This window comes from Camelus ferus, chromosome 34, assembly GCF_009834535.1.
Source record: "Camelus ferus isolate YT-003-E chromosome 34, BCGSAC_Cfer_1.0, whole genome shotgun sequence".
NCBI classification, from domain to species: Eukaryota; Metazoa; Chordata; class Mammalia; order Artiodactyla; family Camelidae; genus Camelus; species Camelus ferus.
In genome coordinates, this window is record NC_045729.1 from 19,670,585 (window position 1) to 19,690,619 (window position 20,035).

The 20,035-nt window shown below is 49.5% G+C and overlaps 2 long non-coding RNA genes across 6 annotated transcripts in view; one reads left to right on the top strand and one right to left on the bottom strand.

Annotated features, from left to right (window-relative positions):
• Nucleotides 1–15,946, top strand: part of LOC106728928 — a 66,121-nt gene extending 50,175 nt beyond the window's left edge. For both annotated transcript variants that reach the window (XR_004317059.1, XR_004317058.1), the window contains one exon: nt 15,031–15,946. This is a non-coding gene — a long non-coding RNA (uncharacterized LOC106728928). The remainder of the gene's footprint in view (nt 1–15,030) is intronic.
• On the bottom strand, nt 132–10,351 carry LOC106728927. 4 transcript variants are annotated; one of them, XR_004317062.1, is made up of 5 exons: nt 9,258–9,968; nt 2,662–2,839; nt 2,294–2,404; nt 688–823; nt 132–374 (listed from the first exon to the last, which is right to left on the bottom strand). It is a non-coding gene; the product is annotated as an uncharacterized LOC106728927 (long non-coding RNA). The 4 variants fall into 4 exon arrangements; XR_001365201.2 differs by having other exon boundaries at nt 657–823; XR_004317061.1 differs by lacking the exons at nt 132–374; nt 9,258–9,968 and adding an exon at nt 10,281–10,351 and having other exon boundaries at nt 417–823.
• Nucleotides 15,947–20,035: the final 4,089 nt, after the last annotated feature.

Here is a 20,035-nt window from a genome sequence, read left to right on the forward strand (position 1 = left end):
TCTTAGATGGGTGCTGGGGTCTGGGGAGAAGCCCTGTTCGGAACGTGAAATCATTTTCTGGTAACACCGGTGTAACTTGCTCCTGACTGACAAGAGGAAGCAGAGGCTGGGAGGCATCTGAACAAGCCACTTCTCACAAAGTTCAAAACCAGCGGAGACCCAGACAGGGAAACGGAAAGGAGTAGGAGGGGAGGGGGCCTATCCAGTGACCCAGACACTCCTCCTTCTCCCCGACCCGGCCTCTGCTCCCGTTCCCCCCCCACCAGAGAGAACTCGCCTGAAGGTCGAGGATCCCTCTTCCGGCTTCAGCCCCGCTGCCACCGGGCGCCTTCCCAGCGTCGGTGGCCCAGGCCCGCGTCTGGTCTCTGCGCTCTCTGTGGGTGGAGACGGCACTCAGCGGGCAGGACGGACCTGCTCTTCACCCACCTGATGTGGGTGCCGTCCTGGCCTCAGCCTCTTGGGGGGAAGGGGTGCACACGTGCATGTATGTGCACGCGCTCCAGGCCGTGGCACGTGGCATGTTGATAGGTGGCCTTTCGAGTTGGTGGTGACAGCATCGTTTACCCTGGTGAATCCAACGCCCCTCCAGCCCAGAGGAGCCACCCGAAGGCCACCCAGCCTGCTTTGAGTGAGAGCTTTACTATTGGCAGAGAAACCTGGTGGATTTATCTTAGGAAGTTTAGAAACCGCATGAGGATGAATGCCGTCTGACTTCCCGCCGCTGGAGCTGAGTGGGTCCCCAGTCACCGAGGGTGGGTAGCCTCCAGCGCATTTCCAGGACGGAGGCTTGGGGATTCCTCCTCTCCCCTTCGTTCCCTCTGCCCTAAAAGGTTAAAAAAAAAAAAAAAAGTAGTTTACTTAATAGTCCCAAAGCATAAGCCTTATTCTACAAAGTGTGTGAACAATACATATTTATTGATGAGCTGTTTGACTCCCTCGTTGTCTCCCCTGATTAGCTACAAAGAGAGCAGGAAAAAGTCGTACCTTCCAAGTCTGTTTATGCAAGGAGTTGCATTTTCCCTGCGTTTAAAATAAAGCTACTGGGAGTGAGTCTTTTTTGGAAGGGTTTTCTTTCTCGTTTGCCTTTCAGCCGAAGCCTCCTCTGGCTTGTCCCTGAAGCTGGTTTTAGATACTAGCTTGTGCAGGTGGGGGTCGGAGTGTGGGAGTGCCTCTGGGCATGAGGGGTGCTGTTAAAGGGGCATAATCCAACTCCAGAGGGTAACAGAGTCCCAGATTGACTCTCACCACCCTCAGGTGTGCAACCATAAAAGGACAATTTACTTCTGTTAAATGACCTCGTGTCCTAAGTCCCCACCCTGCTGGGCAGGTGGTGAGAGGGAGGGTGGACAACGGGATGAGGACTAGATGTCAGTCTGTAAACGTGGTTGGATTTAGTGTAAGTAGTGAGCAGTCCAGTTTAGGCAGAGTGCAGTCTTCCCAGTGTCCACCCCTCTCCCCCGAGTGCGGCACCTGGGTGCACGGGAGAGGGGTGTGGCTTCCAGATGCTTGGCTGCAGGGCTGGTGGTGGCTCTTTGATGTAGCCTGTGGCCTCTCTGTTCTGCTGGTTTCTGTGATGGAGATGCTGGGGGCGGTGGGGCTGCCCCCACATTAGTGGCTCAGAGAGAGGCTGGCATTGGTGGCTGATGCCTGTAGCCGAGATAACTCATGGTCCTCCTCTCTCTGCTCTTAGGGACCCAGTGGGCTCTCTCTTTGACTCTGCCCATCTGGGCTCTGGTGGTGACTGGACCACCTGAGACCTGCTGTGACTGTGACTTGCATGTGTTCCTGTCTTGGTGGTCCCAGCTCAGTGGTCCCCCCACCCCAAGATGATCCCCTCCGGAATGTCTCCCGCCAGGCACTGGGCTCACAGTCCTGGTCTCTGGAGAAGGGCAAGCTTAGCCCCACTTCTGGTGCAGAATTTGCTTTGAGGCTGCTCCAGGTTGGTGCAGGGGCAGCCTTTCAGGTGATCTCCTTCCAGACCCCAAGATGGGAATGAGAGAGAGAGAGCCCACCCTCTTTTCAGCAGTCGTTCCAAAATCTGCGGTAACACCCTCCCCCCCAAAACAATGCTACTAAGTGACAAGCAGTGTTCTCAGCCCCTCAGCGCTCAGTTCTCATAATTCTGCAAGGGGGGTGATACCGTTGCCCCTGTTTACAGACGAGGAAGCAGAAGCACAAAGAGGCTGAATTGTCCAAGGTGGAACCAAGGTTTGAACCCAGGCCGTCTGGATTCAGAGTCGTGCTCTTATCTGTGGTTTTGGCTCAGAGACGGCAGCTGCGTCCAAATACCCACATTCTCCTCGCTCGCTTTCCCTCGTCCTGTAGTTCGAATGATCTGGGGTCAGAAACGGTAGGCTTTGTCTTCTTTCTCTTTGCTTGGTTGGGACTTGCCTTGTGTAGAACTCTGTGATAGTAATTCAAAAAGGAAATAAATTTAGAAAATCCTCGTTCTCGACAATACCTGGCTATCAAAAGTACTGTCTGGTTGGAAACCCTTATTTTGGATGTCAGAAGCAAAATATCAACTCGCGTCTCTGTTTGTAGCAGCCCCGATCATCCTTTAGACAATAGGAATGCATCTGGCCGAGCAGAGGGGAAATCAGAGCAAGAAATGCAGAAGAGCAAAGCACCTGAATGTATCCCCCCCAAATCCCTACTCACAGGCACGTTGGTTTTAAAAGGAAGCAGCTGTAACTGGCTGTGATGATGGTTTCGCTTTGCCAGCATCTTCCTGGATTTGGACCTTTCCTCGTAAGCATCATTTGGAAGTAAGTAGCAAGTGGGATATGGAAAGCGGTTTATCTGCTGTGACTCTGGACCAGGGCTCAGCAAACCTGCTCTGTAAAGGGACAGAGGGTAAATATTTTTTAGCCTTGTAGGCCACGCAGCTTCTGTGGCAACGACTCAGCTCTGCTGTTGCAGACTGAAAGCAGCTGTCAGTAATACGTAAACAAAGGACTGAGGCCGCATTCCAATAAAACTTTATTTACAAAAACATAACGGACCAGGTTTGGCCCCACAGGTCATAGTCTACCGACTTCTGTTTCTCAGCAGAAAGAGGATCTGGAGTCCTCATTATCACAACCATGACCAAGCTCCCAGGCCAGGTCTCTGAAGTCTTATTCCCACTTGAGAGGTGACAGCCGAGCCCCTACTGCAAGGATCGTATGATATAAGATAAAAATGCGTGTCCTTGTGAGACACTGCATGGAAAGCTGGGCTGCAGTGAGGAGTGCTTCTGACCTTTGGCTGTGACACTGAAACTGTAGGTCGCGGGGGCTCTTCAGCCTAGATGGCAAAGAGTTCTGTTTCCCTTTCCTGTGAGGGTGACTTCTGCAGGGGGAAGCCCAGGGACACTTTTGGGGAAACCGCCTCTTGGGAAGTATATGTATATATTTTTAATATGCTTGAACTTAACAGATCAGTAAACACTCAGGACAAGTGTGAAGGTGGTCGTGGAATGGGGGCCTGCGGTGAGGCCCTGAGGGGTGTCTTGCTGTGCAGGAGGAGCAAAGAGGTGTAGGGCCGCGGAGGGTCCAGCAGGAAGAAGACCCCTTAATGCCGAATAGTGAGAGGAGCCCTCGAGTGAACCCCGGGACCTGCGATCCCCGTGCCGAGTCGCTGTGTGTCCTCAGGCAGTCTCTGCGCTCCTCCTGGTTGTGCCTTCTCCTCCGTGAAAAGCGGAGCAGAAGGCAGAGATGGTCCCTAAGATCCCTCGCGCCTTTAACTTGCGTTTCAGGTGGTGGAGTTTAAACACTTCCCGTGGAACAGTATCATATCTCCGATCCAGGTCTGAATTTTAGGATGTAAAAGTTAAGGATCCCTAAAGCAGTATTGATGTAATTAGAAGATTTTTAGGAAAAATCACCCCTGTTGGTTACCTCTGCAGGGCAGCTTGACAACAAACAAGGTGCAGAAGTGAGAACAAAGGCCGACGTCAGAGCTTGCTCAAACCTCACTTGTGCTCACTTGCACATCAGTTCAGCCACTTCTGGACTCACTACTCCGGGAATCTTAGGGCCAGGATGGGTGGGAAAGGGAAGCTTTTTTGGGGGAGGGGCTGTCTGTGGAGAGAGCTACCAGGCAGGGTCAGATGAGGGGCCCAGCCAGGCAAAGGGACAGTTAAGAATTCGGTTGTGTGACTCCGGTGCTGCCCGACAGAACAGTTCCATCTTCACTGTTCAGCGCCGCAGCCGTCGGCCACGTGTAGGAATTGAGCATGAAGTGTGGCTAGTGTGACTGAGAGTCTGAATTTTAAATTTTGCTTAATCTTAATATATTTACATTTAATTAGCCCGTAGCTACCATCCTGGACAGCGGAATCCTAAATCAAAATTCATGTTTTCAAAGCTTTGCTTGGCAGGGACCATCACACACTAGATGTTCCCATCCTGGACGCTCACCTCCTGATGGACGGTCAACAGGCAAAGCCTGATGTGACATAAATAGGTGCTCAGGGCACAGAGCTCTCAAGGGAACTCCCCACGAGGCCCGGGGATGCTCTTGGCTGTGGTGAGAAAAATTCCCCTGTGTTCTTTTGCATTCGGGGCAGGGGGATTTTACCTGTGACTCACTGTTCAGTGAGTGAGTAATACCAGGGCCTCCTCGTGTTGGTATGAAACACTTCTCACCTCTCACCTCTGTGATTAAAATGTGCCTGGCACTCCCTTGGTGACTTAGGGAAGAGTAATAGCAGATCTCTTCTTAGTAATAGGAGAGAGATCAGTGGTTTCCAGACTTTCCAAGGCAAGGGAGTCTTTCCTCAAATGAATCCTGTGCAGAAGTTACCACAAAGCAGATGGAAGTGAGGCTGGCAGGACCCCGGAGCCCCCTGGTCCTGTCTCACCCATCCTGCCCTCTGTGTCTCCAGTCCCTTGGGGACCTGTGACGGTGACACTCAGACTCACTGTCTGGGGAACTCTGTGGGCAGAGAGGCTCTGTGCACCAGCCTCCCTCCTTCTGCTGGCAAGTACCCATAATTTTGACTTTGCTTTTTACACCTTCTTCTTCCTATTTTTTTTTCCCTAGTATGTCATTTCAAAACTTGAAAAACTCCACACCATTTTGTATAACTTGTGATTGTCCAGAGGCCTTTACAGGCTTGTAAACTACACTACCTGCCCAGAATCTGAGTGGTTCCCAAGAGCACCCAGGACTTGGGGTGGGGTGTGGGGAGGGTGGAGGCCGGTGGGGGCCACGGGAAACAGATGTAAGGGGTACGAGGGCTGCGTGCTCAGCCCATGACTCGGGGGAAGGGCTGGACTGGAGCTCTGAGTGTGGAATCCGAGCTCAGAGACTGAGATGGAAGTACCAGTCCAACCACTTCATCTCACAGACAGCGGGCAGCTTAGGGGTGAAGGTGGAATTCGAGAGTTGGAGGGCAGGGTTCTTGGTTACCCCTTTAATCCCATGGACGTGTACATGTGAGTGTGTGTGAGTGTGTGTGTGGAGGGGGGACAACTAATGTGGGGAGAGTGGCTTATGATGTCAGAGTACTCCATACACACTTTATTTCACTTGACCTTCCCAGTGACCTCATTGCAATTTACAGGTGAGGAAACTAAAACCAAAGAGACCAAGCCAGGACCCTGCAGCTGCCAGGTGATGGAGGCAGGATGCAGTTTAAGACGTCTTCTTTCCAGTTCTTTCTCTCTTCTCCATCCCCAGTTGCTGCTACATGGAGACACACCAGTGTGATCTACAGTAGGATGGCTCGCTCTCACGCTCTCTCTCTCCCTCTCTCCCTCTCTCCCTCTCTCCCTCTCTCCCTCTCTCCCTCTCTCCTCTCTCCTCTCTCCTCTCTCTCTCTCTCTCTCTCTCTCTCACACACACACACACACACACACACACACACTTGTTATTGCTACCCATGCAGTGGAGCTCAGTAGGTTTTTGAAGACAGTAACTCACCATCACCCAAGGAGACAGACCTAGGTTTGATTCCTGGGCCTGCTGTTTACTTGTGTGTGTGTGTGTGTGTGTTTAATAGACTTTATATTTTAGAGCAGCTTTAGGTTCACAGCCAAATTGGGCACACAGTGCAGAGTAGTTCCCATAGACACCCCTCCCCCTTGCAAAGCCTGCACTACCACGTCCCCGCCGCCACAGTGGGACGTCTGTTATCGTCAGTGACCCTACGGCACATGTCACGATCCCCCAAAGTCTGAGGTGGGCATTAGGGTTCGCTCTTGGCGGAGAGCGTCCTGTGGGTTTTGACGGGCTGGGCTGGAGCAGGTTACTTGTGCCCTTTCCCCCTGTGAAAATGAGGGCCGTAGTGCTGGATTTATAAAGATCATTGTGAGGATTAAAGTAAATCAGATCACGGTGTAAAGCAAGCGGCCAGCCTGGCTCAGAGTGAGGAGAACTGCGTAGAAGGGGCCAGCGTTCATCTCCCAGCGCCTGTCACCTGCGCCAGCCGGCTGCTTGCCGCGCTGAGTCCTCCCCTGCTCTCCGTCTCTCAGCCCAGAGTCTGAGCCTGGAGAATTCTGCCGGAGGCGAGTTCTCCAGGGCCTGAAGATACCATCTGAAGATTCACTGTGCTGCCCAGAGGAGGTTTGGTCCTTGGAGGAGGAAGGGTTGGATGGCGCGGGGAGAAAGCGGCGGGCGTGCCTGGCCTGTCGGGGACAGCAGAGGTCTGACTGGACACCTGCCGAGAGGAGCCCCAGGGGAAGAGAAAGCGCAGCAGGGAGAATCCGAGTGCGGGGTGGCCGCCGCGCAGACCCCTGGGAGTGGGAAATAAAGGAGCCGCCTCAGTGGGGTGTTGTCACAGAGACTCCGTTACTGCAAACGTGGAAGACACGAGCAGGAGTCGTCCTGTGCGTTCACCTCCCGCCCCCCACCCTGCTCACCCCCGGACACCTTTGCAGGAGGGAGCGGGCCGGGCTGGGGCTAGGGGGGATAAAAGGAGCAGAAATGCAGCGGGGCCCCTGTTGTCTCTGTGAGCAGCAGCCCTACTGAAAAGATCTTGTGCTGGCTGACCTCCGCGGCTTCCTCCCGCAGCCAGCCCCTGCCCGGGGTCCGACAGCACCTCATGCACAGCGCGTCCGTCGGCCCTTGAGACCTGGGTCCCGGCTTCTGCTTGCCAAACCCCAGCAGTCGGCCCCGGCAGAGGAGCCCCGGGCGGTGATCCCGGGCTCCTGAGGGGGCCCTTCTGCAGAGTGTGGGGCTGGGCCCCTCAAACCGTGTCAGATTCCCAAAGAGATTCTTGTCTGCAACACTGGGGAACTCAGACCCAAGTGAGGGTGCGGAACTAGAAGTTCCAGTTTCCTGCACGTTTGTCATAGTGGGACCTGAGGCAAGTCATTTCCCATCTGTTACCTTGGTCTCACTCATCCGCAAGATGGGGAGGACAGTTTTATAAAGGAAGGTGTATTCACTTTTTTGCCCTGGTTAAAAAAGTAATATGTGTTCAATCTGGAAAATGTAAAATATACAGAAAAGCAATAAAATAAAAATCACCCTTAAAACCGCCCAACCATCAACACCGTTAACATTCTGGTTTAGTACTTCTCAGTATGTTCCGTGTGTGTGTGTGTGTGTGTGTGTGTGTGTGTGTGTGTGTGTGTGTGTGTGTGTGTGTGTGTTTTCCCAGAGCCAGCTACAGAATTTGCGGGTCTCTGGGTAGAATGAAAACGTGGAGCCCTTGCTGAGAGACGATCACGAGCGCTCAGACGGCGCAGCACAGCCCTAAGCCGAGCACACAGCCCTTCCCGGTGTGAGGCCGCCCGTGGCTGCAGGCATGTGCCCACGGAGTTGACTCTTTATATTCCCTCCCCCAAATAATAAGATCATTTACTGAGTGCTTTCTGTGTGTCAAGTGCTTAACTTAAATTAGCTGTAATTTAGTTCAACGTCCCTAAAGTAAATGTAGTTCTTTCCCCCCCCCTCCATCTTGCAGACAAGACAGCCGGGGGTCGGAGGGTTTAGACAGCTAGTGAGTAGCAGGGACCATGTTCCCCGCTGTCTTTCTGACTGCGGGTCCATGCCTCCTTCGACTACCACTCACAATGCCTCTCTACCAACTTGTAAATCAGTAAAAAAAATTCATAAAATTGATATTTTACTATATACAAAATTTTACATTGCATTCTTTTCCATTTTATATCATGAGGGACTTATTCTCCATATGTGTCTTAATCCAGTCTGGCAGCTTTAAGAAAATACCACAGTTTGGGTCATTTGTGAACGACAGAAATGTATTGCTCACCATTCTGGAGGCTGGAAGTCCAAGGTCAGGGTGCCAGCAGGGCTGGGTGAGGGCCCTCCTGGTTGCAGACCTCTCTGTGTGACCTCACTGGCTGGAAGGGGCTAGGGGCCTTTGTGCCTTTAGAAGGGCACTAATCCCATTCAGAAGGGCTCCATCCTCATGAACTAATCACCCCAAGGCCCCACCCGCTAACGTCACCTTGGAGGGTTAGAGTTTCAACATAGGAATTTGGTATGGGACACAGACATTCGGACCATAGACTATGTCATTAAATATAAGAGAAAAGTAGTGGCTGTTTGTGAGAAACAGGGAAGTTCCAGATGACACAGCATGGAGAGTAACTCCACTGCGAGATTATATTAAATACGAAGCATGAACGGAGCCAAAGCAGGAGCACGTGGCCAGTTCAGGAGAGGGGGCCTGTGTCTCCCATCGGGGAAGGAGACTGTAAGCATCTCAGGCCCCTGTTCTGAGTTCCTCCTTACTAAGGGGGGTATCTTTGCATATTCCCAATGGCCAAGAGGATTTTTGTCAAAATTTTCTTTCTACAGTTTGCAAAAGGAAATCAATAGGGTTTATTTTCCAACTACACATAAAATTATTATATTGAATATATAATTATATATTACATAATTATATAACATATCATTTCAACCTCCCCCTTAGACACACACACACATGCACAAGCTCAAATATCCCTGTGGGGGGTGTGCCCTCCCCCACTCCCCCTTGATAGTCACTGAGATACGTGTAAAAAGAGACAATTCTTTTTAATTAAAAAAATGTTTGTAATTGAAATACCATCAGTTACAGTGTGTCAGTTTCTGATGTACAGCACCGTGTCCCAGTCGTGTATGCATGCATATATTCGTTTTCATATTCTTTTTCATTGAAGGTCATTAGAAGATAATGAATACGGTTCCCTGGGCTCTACAGAATAAATTTGTTTTTTATCTATTTTTATATATAGTGGTTAACATTTGCAAATCTAAAACTCCCAAATTTATCCCTTCCCACCCCGTTCCCCCCAAGTAACCGTAAGATTGCTTACTGTGTCTGAGAGTCTGTTTCTGTTTTGTAGATGAGTTCATTCACGTCCTAAAAGAGCCAGTTCTGAAGCTCATGTTGATAACCTAATGACATACCATTCCTGACTCTGGGAGAGTCATCGCTCTAAGTCTCCACGGCCACATCTGGAACGTGGAGCCCGTCAGAGCTCCTCCCACGGTGTCATGGGGACGGGACCTGATAGGTCGGCCATTCCCCGAGCCAGGGACTTCTCAGCCAAGAGCCGACCTTAAGTCACTGCTAATTAGAATTCCTTTGGAGGCCTTAATTCCTCCATGAAAGTTGCAGCCGTATTTGTGGTCCCTGGGTCAGGAGCTGGGGGAGGTGTAGGGCTTGTCACTGTTCACACTTCCTCCCACGTGTCACAAATTTTTTTTTTTTTTGGCTGATGAACCGTTGTTGAAAGGAAGACAGTGCACAGCTACCTTTTAGGGGAAAGAAAATTCACAAAATGCAAGACACAGCCTTCAGGGTGTGTGAGGGGAAGAACACACAGGTGGTTGCACTCGTCTGTGCCTGGAGTCAGCCAAGCTGCTGGGGAGCTGCAGCGGCTGAGTTAAGGACACCGGCCTGAGGCCAGTTTCTTTACTGACAGTATCTGGAGGTCACCTCCCCGCCCCCAGAGGGTGCAGGGCGTTGGGGTAGGAAAAACCCTTCCTCGTTTGATACTCAGTTTCTGCCGATCAAAATGCATCTTTCTAGATGGTGTGGTGCCCTTTGCTGGCAGGCACTCTTCACCCCGTGTTGTGTGTACGAGGAGATTCAATGAGAAATAACGTCGTTGGACGTCAGGTGAAACGATGCCCGACCAAGGCTCCTTCCCCTGAATTGCTGTGTCCTGAGGGTGGCCCCAGGTTAGTCACAGTGAGGACGGCAGGGACGAGCCTGGACTGGACCCCACGTCCTCCGCCAGGTGCTCCCTCCCCGCCCTGCCCCCGCCTGGGAGCTCTTGTTCCCTCTGCTCTTCAGTAGCCCCGGCGCCCTTTTCTCACTAATCATAACTCACCTGAGTGACTGAACAGAACTTCAGTGTTTGCCAAACGCTTTCTCGGACATCGTGGCATTTGGGGCTTACGACAACCCTGGCGTCGCCTTCATTTCACTCGAGGCTGAGGAACCGGCCCACGATCAGGTCAGCCAGAGCCCAGGCCCACGCTCGAGGCTCCCGACACCAAATTTCCTGGCCTTCTGTCCTCCGTACCTGCCGCCTCGCTCAGCCAGGCGTAAACTCTGCTCCAGGGCCCCCTTGCGTTTGGCCTCCTGGCCCCATTCTGGTCCTCCCCTCCATCACAGCATCTCAGGCATAGCGTTTGGCCACTTCCTCTCCCATCCTGGGTAAGCCTGCGGGTTTCTAGCACTTTCAGATTTACTTTGACAAACTTACAAATGGGAAAGACCCTACACTCTTCTGCCTTTGATTTCAACCTCCACTTGAGGTGAATGCCTGCTTGAGAAACCGAGAATCTTTGTAATCACAGTGGGTTAAATTTTGGCTTTGGTTCTCATTATGATTTTTGAATTCTTAATGTAATATGAGCCTATTATAGAATATTTGGAGACGAGAGAAAAGGAAAAAAAAATACCGTAAAAACTTCATGATCCTAACACACAAAGTTGTCAAAAGTTCTTTGTAATTTAGGCAAATCCAGAATATGTCCTCTGCTCAGGGAAGAGGTTACTTAGGGATGGAAGGCATATGTAGAAGGCATCTATGTATTTAGGAGATGGGTTAAATTTTCCTAGGTTTGGGTGTATGTATATATTTGTGTCAAGTCGTGATATGGGTACATAAAATGCTAGGGATTAAAATTATTAAAAAAAGAAAGAAGGAAAGAAATGATTTTAGTGGTGGTGGGTGATATGTAGGCAGATGACCAGAATCCCCCAGAGACGGCCACATAGTAACAGATGAATCATTAGATTAAAAATGTATCATGAAATGCTACAAATGCACAGGAAAAACATAACCCAGAAGAGAAACTGGCAAAGAATTTGAGCAGGTGATGCACAGAAAAATAAATTCAGTTGCTAAATATGAAAAATATTCACTTCACTGGTAATCACAACCTAAAACAACAAGATACTATTTCCCATGCATGGGATTGGCCAAAAGTACACTGTCTGACAATAGCAAGTGTTGGTAAAGGTGTTGAAAAAAGAGAATTCATGCACATCTGATGGGAATTACAATTTTTGGAGAATAATCTGGCAATATCTGGAAAAGTTGAAAAAGTCCATATTTTAAAACCTCGCCATCTGCTTCTCAGTTATACTCCCAGCAGCCTTTTGTCCTAACCGTGGGACACAGGCCGTTACTTGAGTGACTCTTCTCAGCTCTCCCAAGGATTGTGCATGTCTGCTATCATTCTAGGTGCTTAGGAGAGAAGTTAGTTCATAACATGCAGTGGTTGCATTTTGACATTTGTCTTGTTAAACCCAATTGAGACAAGCTGCCCGGGGATGTCCGCAAACATATTTACAATACATACTACCAGTAATTAGTAAAAGTTAGAGATGGTTTGTTCATGTGTAGGGGAATGGATTAATAAATCATAGTCTATTTGTAGTATGGAATTCTGTGCAGCAGCCAGATCTGTATGACTCAGCATAAATAAAACCTGAAACAAAATGTTGATTTAAAAAATTGTAGGACAGTGTAAAAGTGTGGTATCATTAACAGATGCTTTGTAAAAGACACAAACTGATACTATGTATTATTTATAAATGCTTATTTGCAGTAAAAATATAAAGTAGGATCTAGACGTGTGCCTAGTTCATGGGAGTGGCTGTGTCTGAGTGGAGAGGGAACTCACCTGGGGAGAGAAGCACAGGGGACGTGAAGGTCGTGGGGTCTGTTCATGAATATTCCGAGTTTCCTCCAAGTCTCGGTAGGACTGCGCTTCCTCACATTCTCAGCAGGCAGGCATGGCCGTATGACACCCTGGCTGGGAAAATGTCAGTAGAGGTGTTCCTTCTGGGTGGGAGATTAAAAACCACTTGCACGATTTACGTTTTTACGTAATTTCAGTATTTCAGGCTACTGTATCAGCCTGGGTCCTGGAGTAAGGACAATGCACCACAGAGTCCCCAGATGCCCCCAGTGAGCATGAGGCATGACCCAGAAGTAGGCCTTTGTCTACTGAAGTATGGGAGTGTATGTTTGTTACTGCAGCATAGCCTTGCCCATCCTAACTGATACAGGGACTTCATCTTCACGTGTAATGTTTTATTCCTCTTTTTACTTTTCCTGTCTAAAGAACATTTGATTCAATATTAACAGTTGTTCATTTTGAGAGGAGAGGAGCATTTGATATGCAGGCGGTAGGGGTGCTGGAGAAGGCATGTGTATTTTGAACAGCCTCCCAGATGAATTTATAAGCTTTCCTACCTCTTCTCTAATCTGATTTTATAGGAGAGGAAACTGGGGCCTAGAAGTAGTGAGTGTCCTGCTCTTCATCAAAGACCAATCTGGTGCCATAGCCACTCAGCTCAGATATAATAATCCTGACTCACCCAAGCTTGTTACAGGAAACAGTCCTGTGAAGGTTTTCTGCGTTTATTGTCAAGCCGCTGTTCAGGACACTGCCCATTATATTGCACAGTAGCCCCTAAAATAAGGTCCTATGTGAGAAAAAGAAAAAAAACTTAAAGAATTTAGTTCTGTGGTGGGAGGAGGGTGTAGCTCAGTGGTAAAGCATATGCTTAGCATGCACAAGGTCCTGGGTTCAATCCCCAGTCCCTCCATTAAAAAATAAATAAATAAACCTAATCCCTCCCCCCAAAATAAACAAATAAAATTAAATTAAAATTTTAAAAAAGAGAATTTAGTTCCAGGAAAATCTATTTCTATTGTGGATTATTGGTAGGCATCTACCTTTCTGTATAACTTGTTTCCCTTTTTGTTGTGGTTGCCAGGAAGCTCAGAGACAAATCAGTGTGTACGGAGGCCCTCCTGGTTTGCTTCCTCTTACTTTAAACAATGCTGATACTCCCTTTACTGTGCACAGGTCCTTTTTTAAACTGCTCAAACCCCTTCAGAAAACAAAAGTGAGTAGAGCATGAATCCTCCATCACACCACGTCCTCCTCAGGCTCTGTCTGTTGACTGTGCTTCGCTTCTCCTGCAGGAAGGGAGCCCCAGCTGCGGGAGGGCCTGCTCAGCCATCCCTAGCTTGGCCGCTGGGCTAAGTAAAAGCCAGGTGTAAGTAAAAGCCAGGTGTGACTGAGGCAACTCTGTCACCGGGCTTCGTGCTGATCTTCCATGTTGGTATAACAAGGGGGTTCCCCTTCGGAGCTATTTAGTTGTTGTTGGTTTTTTCGGGGGGGGGTAATTAGGTTTATTTATTATATTTTAATGGAGGTCCTGGGGATTGAACCCAGGACCTCACGCATGCTAAGCACACGCTCTACCCCTGAGCTATACCCTCCCCTACTGGAGACATACTTTTGTGTCTACTTCAATTTCTAAAGCAGACGTTTCCACGACTGTCTCTTCCTTCCCTCCCCACACAGTATTTCATACTAAACATCCAAATGAGAAACAGAGTCAAGATAATTCAAAGGGCTCAGTAATACACCTGACCTGCACATTTAAGCCAAGGAGTCCCTTCAGTTGTGAAAAACAGCCTTGTGTCAGGACACAGGATAATTCACTTATGTCTCTAGGAGTCCTGCTGTCTCGCTGAGTGATTTGGCCTTGTAGGATTTGGTTTCATTTCCATGTAAAATGAGGTATCTTGTCTCTCTAACTTTCTGTCAATATTTTAATTTTAAAAATTAGAAATAATTACTTTCTTGTAATATTTTAAATTCTCAAAATAACTTTAAAAAAGTGTAGAAAAAATTTTAAAGCCAGTTCTTTTTCATTTTAAAAAGGACCAAAGAAAGAGTGGAAGGATTGCACATTAGCAAGCGTTTGGTCCCGACAAGCCGTGGAGGAGATCAGCTCCTTCCCGTGATGACTAGTGTTGCGGGAATGATGTCTGAGTCTCCAGGGTGGGGCCAGAGGGACAAGGGGGTAGAAGAACTTCAGACGTGGTTATTTTTCCGCATTCCAAGAGCAGCTTGATTTTATAATGGAAAGGAATTAGATGAATAGAATTCATGCCAGTATCATCAACTCAGGCCCTGTTTCCAAGCTCGTCCTCTGAGGACACCGATCTTAAGAATTGCTAAGTAGGTATTACTGTTACCAAGTCCAAACTTATTCTGCTCGCCGCACAACAGACCAAGAAATCAGGCGATGAGGTATGGAGGCAAGGAACTGAGGCAATGGCTTTATTGGGAAAGCCAGCAGACTGAGAAGATGGGGGACTAATGTCCTGGAGAGCCATCTTCCCCAGGTCAGAACTCAGGCTCTTCGTACTAAGAAGGGGAGGGGGCGAGTTTGTTCCAAACTCCTCGGTGTTGGAATCCTTTGTTTTTGCAGCTGTCCACCTAGGTCAGGTCATTGTGTCCCTGTAAACCTCCAACAAGACAAGTGTTTTTTTCTATTCTGCAACTTTTTGCCTCCAAATGAATGGAAAAGTGCTAATACCCTTGAAGGTCAGAGTCTTGAGAACAGGCTGTCCTATATATTTCAGGCTACAGAACATTCTTTTACAAAAGGTGCAGAACCAGCACCACTTAGCCCAGGAAACAGAGCCAAGGGTTAAAGTCAGAGGAACAGACCTAATATGGAGTCAGATTTGTGCTCCTCTATTACATTACCTGTGGTCAAATCTGCAAAAGTAAGTGTTCTCTATCTCTGTGTTACAGAAGCATGATGCATATTAGCACACTGAGGATTGGAAAGAAACCTGTTTTAACTGCGTTTCATCCAGTGTTCAGGCTTCATCTGCGCGTGGAACCCTCTTGCTGTCACTTCTGGAAGGCTCACGTGGCCTTCCCCATCAGCACCGGGAGCGTCGCACTAAGGCAGTCTCCGGGCCCCCGAGCCGGGGGTCCGGGACTCCTGTGTGTGGCTCTGCCACAGTGCAGCTGTGTGACCGGGTCAGGCCCGGTGGGGTCTTGGTCCCCCACCTGACAAACGAGGACGATGACGCGTGTCCATATTTACTAGGGATGAGTTAGAGGATGTCCACCAGGGCTTCGAACGCCTCAGGAACCAAGGTCTCTGGAAACAGCGTCGTTGTCTCAGCCGCGTCCGCCCAGAGGGCAACACGCCGCTCGCGAGGTGCGGCAGGCCCGGCCCTGCGGGTGCCGCACGCTCGGCCGTCTCTCCTGGTCTCCGCGGGGGTCTGTGCACATTCCGTACACTTCAGCAAGCAAACCCATTTCGTGCTGACGCCTGTTTCGAACATCGATTGAGAAGAGGAGAAAGGAAATAAAGAGGAACGGACCAGGTGAAGCAGTGGAGGCTCCAGTAGCGGTTAACAACAGGAGCAGCTCACATCTGTGCAGCTCTTACCACGTGCTGGGCAGCATGCCGAGCAGCTGAAACACAGTGTCTAACGTCATCCCATTGGATCCTCACCAAAATCCTGAGGAAGACACACTGATTATGCCAAAAGTGGAGTTTAGAGAGATGAAGTGACTTGTCCACGGTCATACAGGAAATGGCAGAGCTAAGTCCTAAACCAGGCCTGTCTGACTCCCAAACCCACGTTATACTGGTGTTTCCTAAGGTGGTGCCCACAAGCTGGTCTTAGGTGGTAATAAATGTGTTTTTATTGTAACAATTTTGCATTTTAATGTTTATTAGAAAAAAATATAATATGTATTACAAACCCATGGTTTCATTAATGAACAGTATAAGTTAGGATAAACCAAAAAATTAGAATATACGTATTTTTCAATATTAAGAAGGTGATGGTACAGGTGGTATGTGGAAGTGTCAAAAACCATCAAAGCAGCGGTAGTGACAGAAGCTGGAGAATCTCTGCTTCGCAGCAGAGACTAGAGGCGAAACGCAGAGACCAGCTGGATTCAACCAGCTCAGGTTGCTGCCCCCAACCAAACAAAAGTGTCCCCTCGCTGCTTCAGGAGGAAGTGCAGGGAGGAAGTGAAGCTCCGTGAGTGCTGGAGGCTGGCAAGGGCTGCTGTGTTTACCTGGGTGGGGTGGGGGCGGGCAGAGGGAAATACCTATGATTGTGAGCCCTGATTCCCAGAAAATCGCAGCCTGGCCAGCTCTGCCGCCCACAGAGAAGGAAACAAAGCCTTCAGCTCCTTGGCGAACCTCTCCCTGACCTCCCCGCCAGGGCAGCCACCCAGCTCCTGGGGGGAGAGGAGGGTCTTAGTTCAGACTTCTTAGTTGCAAAAGACGCCCACTCAGCTGGTTCAGACCAAGGGAGACCAAGGAAGAAGGAGGAGTGGAAGGGGTTTGGCGGCGGGTTTACTGGGTTTGCTGCAGACCACGAAGAGCTGGGACCGGGAGTGGGACTCAAGACCTGAGGTGACTGTGTCTGATTCTCAGAGCGTCTCCCTCTGCTCCTCTGAGACTCTGTCATCCTCTCTTTCACAGCTCTGTCTGCCTGGCCGTGTGTACTGCACTGCACAGTTCTAGCCTCCAAGTACGAGGACCTGGGTTTTAGGCCTCGATTCTGGATTGCCATGAGAGAGTCAGCTTGGCCCAGGCTGAGTCAGGAGTTTGCTGCTGCTGGTGCGTCACAGCCGGGGTGACACGGGCTCTTCTGCAATCCAGCATCTTGACATGAGTTGGTATCGGGTCCTGTAAATTCAAGTAGAGAAGACTTGGGTCCACCACTTCCTTGTATTATGTTCCCTGTGGTCCCCACCCAGCCTGCTCTTTCTTCACTTTTTCTTTTTTTTCCTTTCCTTTCCTTTCCTTTCTTTTCTTTTGTTAGTGGAGGCAGTGGGGACTGAACCCAGGACTGTGTGCATGCTAAGCATGCACTCTGCCCCTGAGCTACACCCTCCCCCCCATCATGCTCTGTCAGTTCAGCATGATGTAGTTTGATGCTTGGTGTTTCAGACAAAAAGGGTAGATGTCCTGCAGCAGTTTCATTCACTGAACCAACTCTGGTGTCCTTGAGGCTGGAGGGAGAGGGACACTCGGACGATAAAGCTGGAACCATCTTGGACACAAGGAACAAGAGTTAAGGAGCTGGGCCATCAGTCACGGTTACGGGGGACCCACTGGCACCACGCAGGGAGCTCTGGGGGACTGCTGAGCAGTGATGTCGATTATGATTATGATGATGGTGATGGTGACAAAGGAAATTAGCAGAAGGGACCTCATGTAAAGATGTAAGAATTTTGACAGAGAAGAAGCACAGAGACTTCCACGTAGTAAAAACAAAAGCTTGAGCTAAGGGCTCAAAGACTTGAGTCCTTGACGTGGCTTTGTTCTTAACCAGCTTAGTGGTCCCAGTCCGAGGGCTCCGCTCGGCGGGGTCCTTACCCTTGAAGACCGGGATAATCCTCTAGGTCAGGAATCTCCATGGCCCTATGGTCTATGGTTCTACTCCTGGAAGACAAACCAGAGTCAGATGAGGATCAGAAAGCTCTGATTTCTCAGAGAAGATGAATTTTCAAGAGAGATTTGAACGGTTTGAGGACAGGCTTTGGTAGAAAGGAAGAAGCAAGGCTTGGATTGCAGAGAAGGCCTAGGACAATGGCCCAGGAGTGGGAAAGAGAGGTGATGCTGGAGAAAAAGCCCTAGGCCTGACTGTGATCTGGATAAACCACCTTGCTTTTCTGGGCCTCAGCTTCCTCCAGCTCTGCTTTTCGGAGAAGAAACCTGTATCGGGAAGGACGTAGCCACCACGTTTGTCAGCAGGAGCGCAGTCTGGGCGGAAGTATAAAGAAATGAAGATGAGGAGGGCTGGGGAGACAGCTTGAAACCTGTCGTAAGGAATTTCCCTGGCTCAGAACGGGGTAGTTGGTTTTTACCATTAAATTCCCATTGGTTTTTACCAGTAAAATTCCAAGACTGTGCTCCTCCCTTCCTCACTGGGAATGCTGATTAACCTCCTGAATGTTGTCAGTGCTAGGGGGCAAGGAGCCAAGACTGTGCCAGTCTTTTTATACGCTGGCAGCAGGGGCAGGTCTTTACGTACGATGAAGACAGTGTCCCTGCCAGCAGCCAAAGATGAACTACAATCCTAGGGGGAACCAAAAAAGGCAATTTCCAATGCACAGAACTACAGTCTCTGAATACAGCACCTTGCTGGGCTCTATTCTGATTTTAGTGACTGCACAACTCAGAAAGCAGGGCTGGCAGGTTGAGGCCCGGATTCTCCCTCAGCTCCATGGGAGTGGGGGTGGGGGGAGCGGGGGGGAGGGGTTGCAGTAGCCTGTACTCAAGTGAAGCCACCAGAAAGGAGTTCCTAGTTGCTTGGGCCAAAGGAGGGCAGAATGAGAAGTTGCCGGGTGGAGGTGGACAGCAGCAGGGGAATGGGGAGGCTGTAAGGAGTCCAGGGACTGACTAACTGTAGATGAAGGTACACATGGTCTGAGTTCTCCGTAAAGGACTTCGGTGTGTTTTTCCCTCTCTGGCCACACGGAGACCAGAGTACAAGCTTTCCTTACAGAAAGAAAGGGGGCGGGGGTGGGGAGAGTGATGAAAACCGTATCTGTTTCCTCTGAGATAAACCCCAAGCTCTATTCTATTCTGAAGAAAAGAACACTGTCTCATTCAGGAATGAATAATGAAAGGGAGGGAAAGAACGCCAGCGTTTACTGAGGGCCTTCTGTGTGCTAAGCACTTTCTCATCTACTATTTCTTTTAAGCTCCCCGCTTTCACAGATGAGGAAACTGGAGAGTCACGGTGTTTCAGTAGTTTAAGGCCTCCCCATTATAAACAGCAGAAGTGGGATCTGACCCCAGTTCTGACTATCAAGTCCTGGCTCTTTCCACACCGAAGCGTAAGGAATCAGGCCCGCCACAGGCCTCTAGCCACCAGGGGGATAGAGGAGTTGTTGCATGGCTGAGAGCCGGGTCCTCAAACTGGTGGGCACAGCAGACTCTCCTGGAGGGCTTTTTATTTTTATTTATTTTTTATTGAAGTGTAGTCAGTTATAATGTGTTGATTTCTGGTGTAAGCACAATGTCCAAGTCATGGATATGTATACATACATTCATTTTCATATTCTTTTTCATTAAAGGTTATTACAAGATATTGAATACAGTTCCCTGGGCTATACAGAAGAAATTTGTTTTTTTAATCTATTTTTATATATAGTGGTTAACCTTTGCAAATCTCAAACTCCCGAATTTATCCCTTCCCACCCCCTTTCCCCCAGTAACCATAAGACTTCACTATGTCTGTGAGTTCCTGGAAGGCTTTTTAAAACCAGATTGCTGGTCGGGTCCCCAGAGGTTCTGATCCTGCAGGTCTTGGGTGGGGCCTGAGAGAATGCATTTCTAACAGCCCCATCCAGAGCCATTCCTGGAGACCCGCCGGCTTCGACCTAGTCCAGGGCCAGTAACGGAGACGCACCTCGCAGTTCGCAGTCTAACAAGTGGAGTTAGGGAACACAGCAGCGCCACGCGGCAGCACCACTCGCCAGCATGTCCCAAAGTGCGCTTGGAGCAGAATTCTCCACGCTCTGAAAGTTGATGGGACCATGTTCTTGATTTCTGGTTCCGCGCCAGATTTCAGCAGCAAAACATTCTCACTCGCTAACTCGTACACTTACAGGATTCTGCACTTGTGACTTCGTGTGCTTTCTGCAATGTATTTGCCACCCGCGTGGTGCGGGCAGCGCTCCCGAGGATGCGCGGACACGCGCGGAGCTGCCCGCAGCACACGCACCTTCCCAGCGGCGGGAGGAGGCCGGGCTCCGCCTCGCTGGTTCA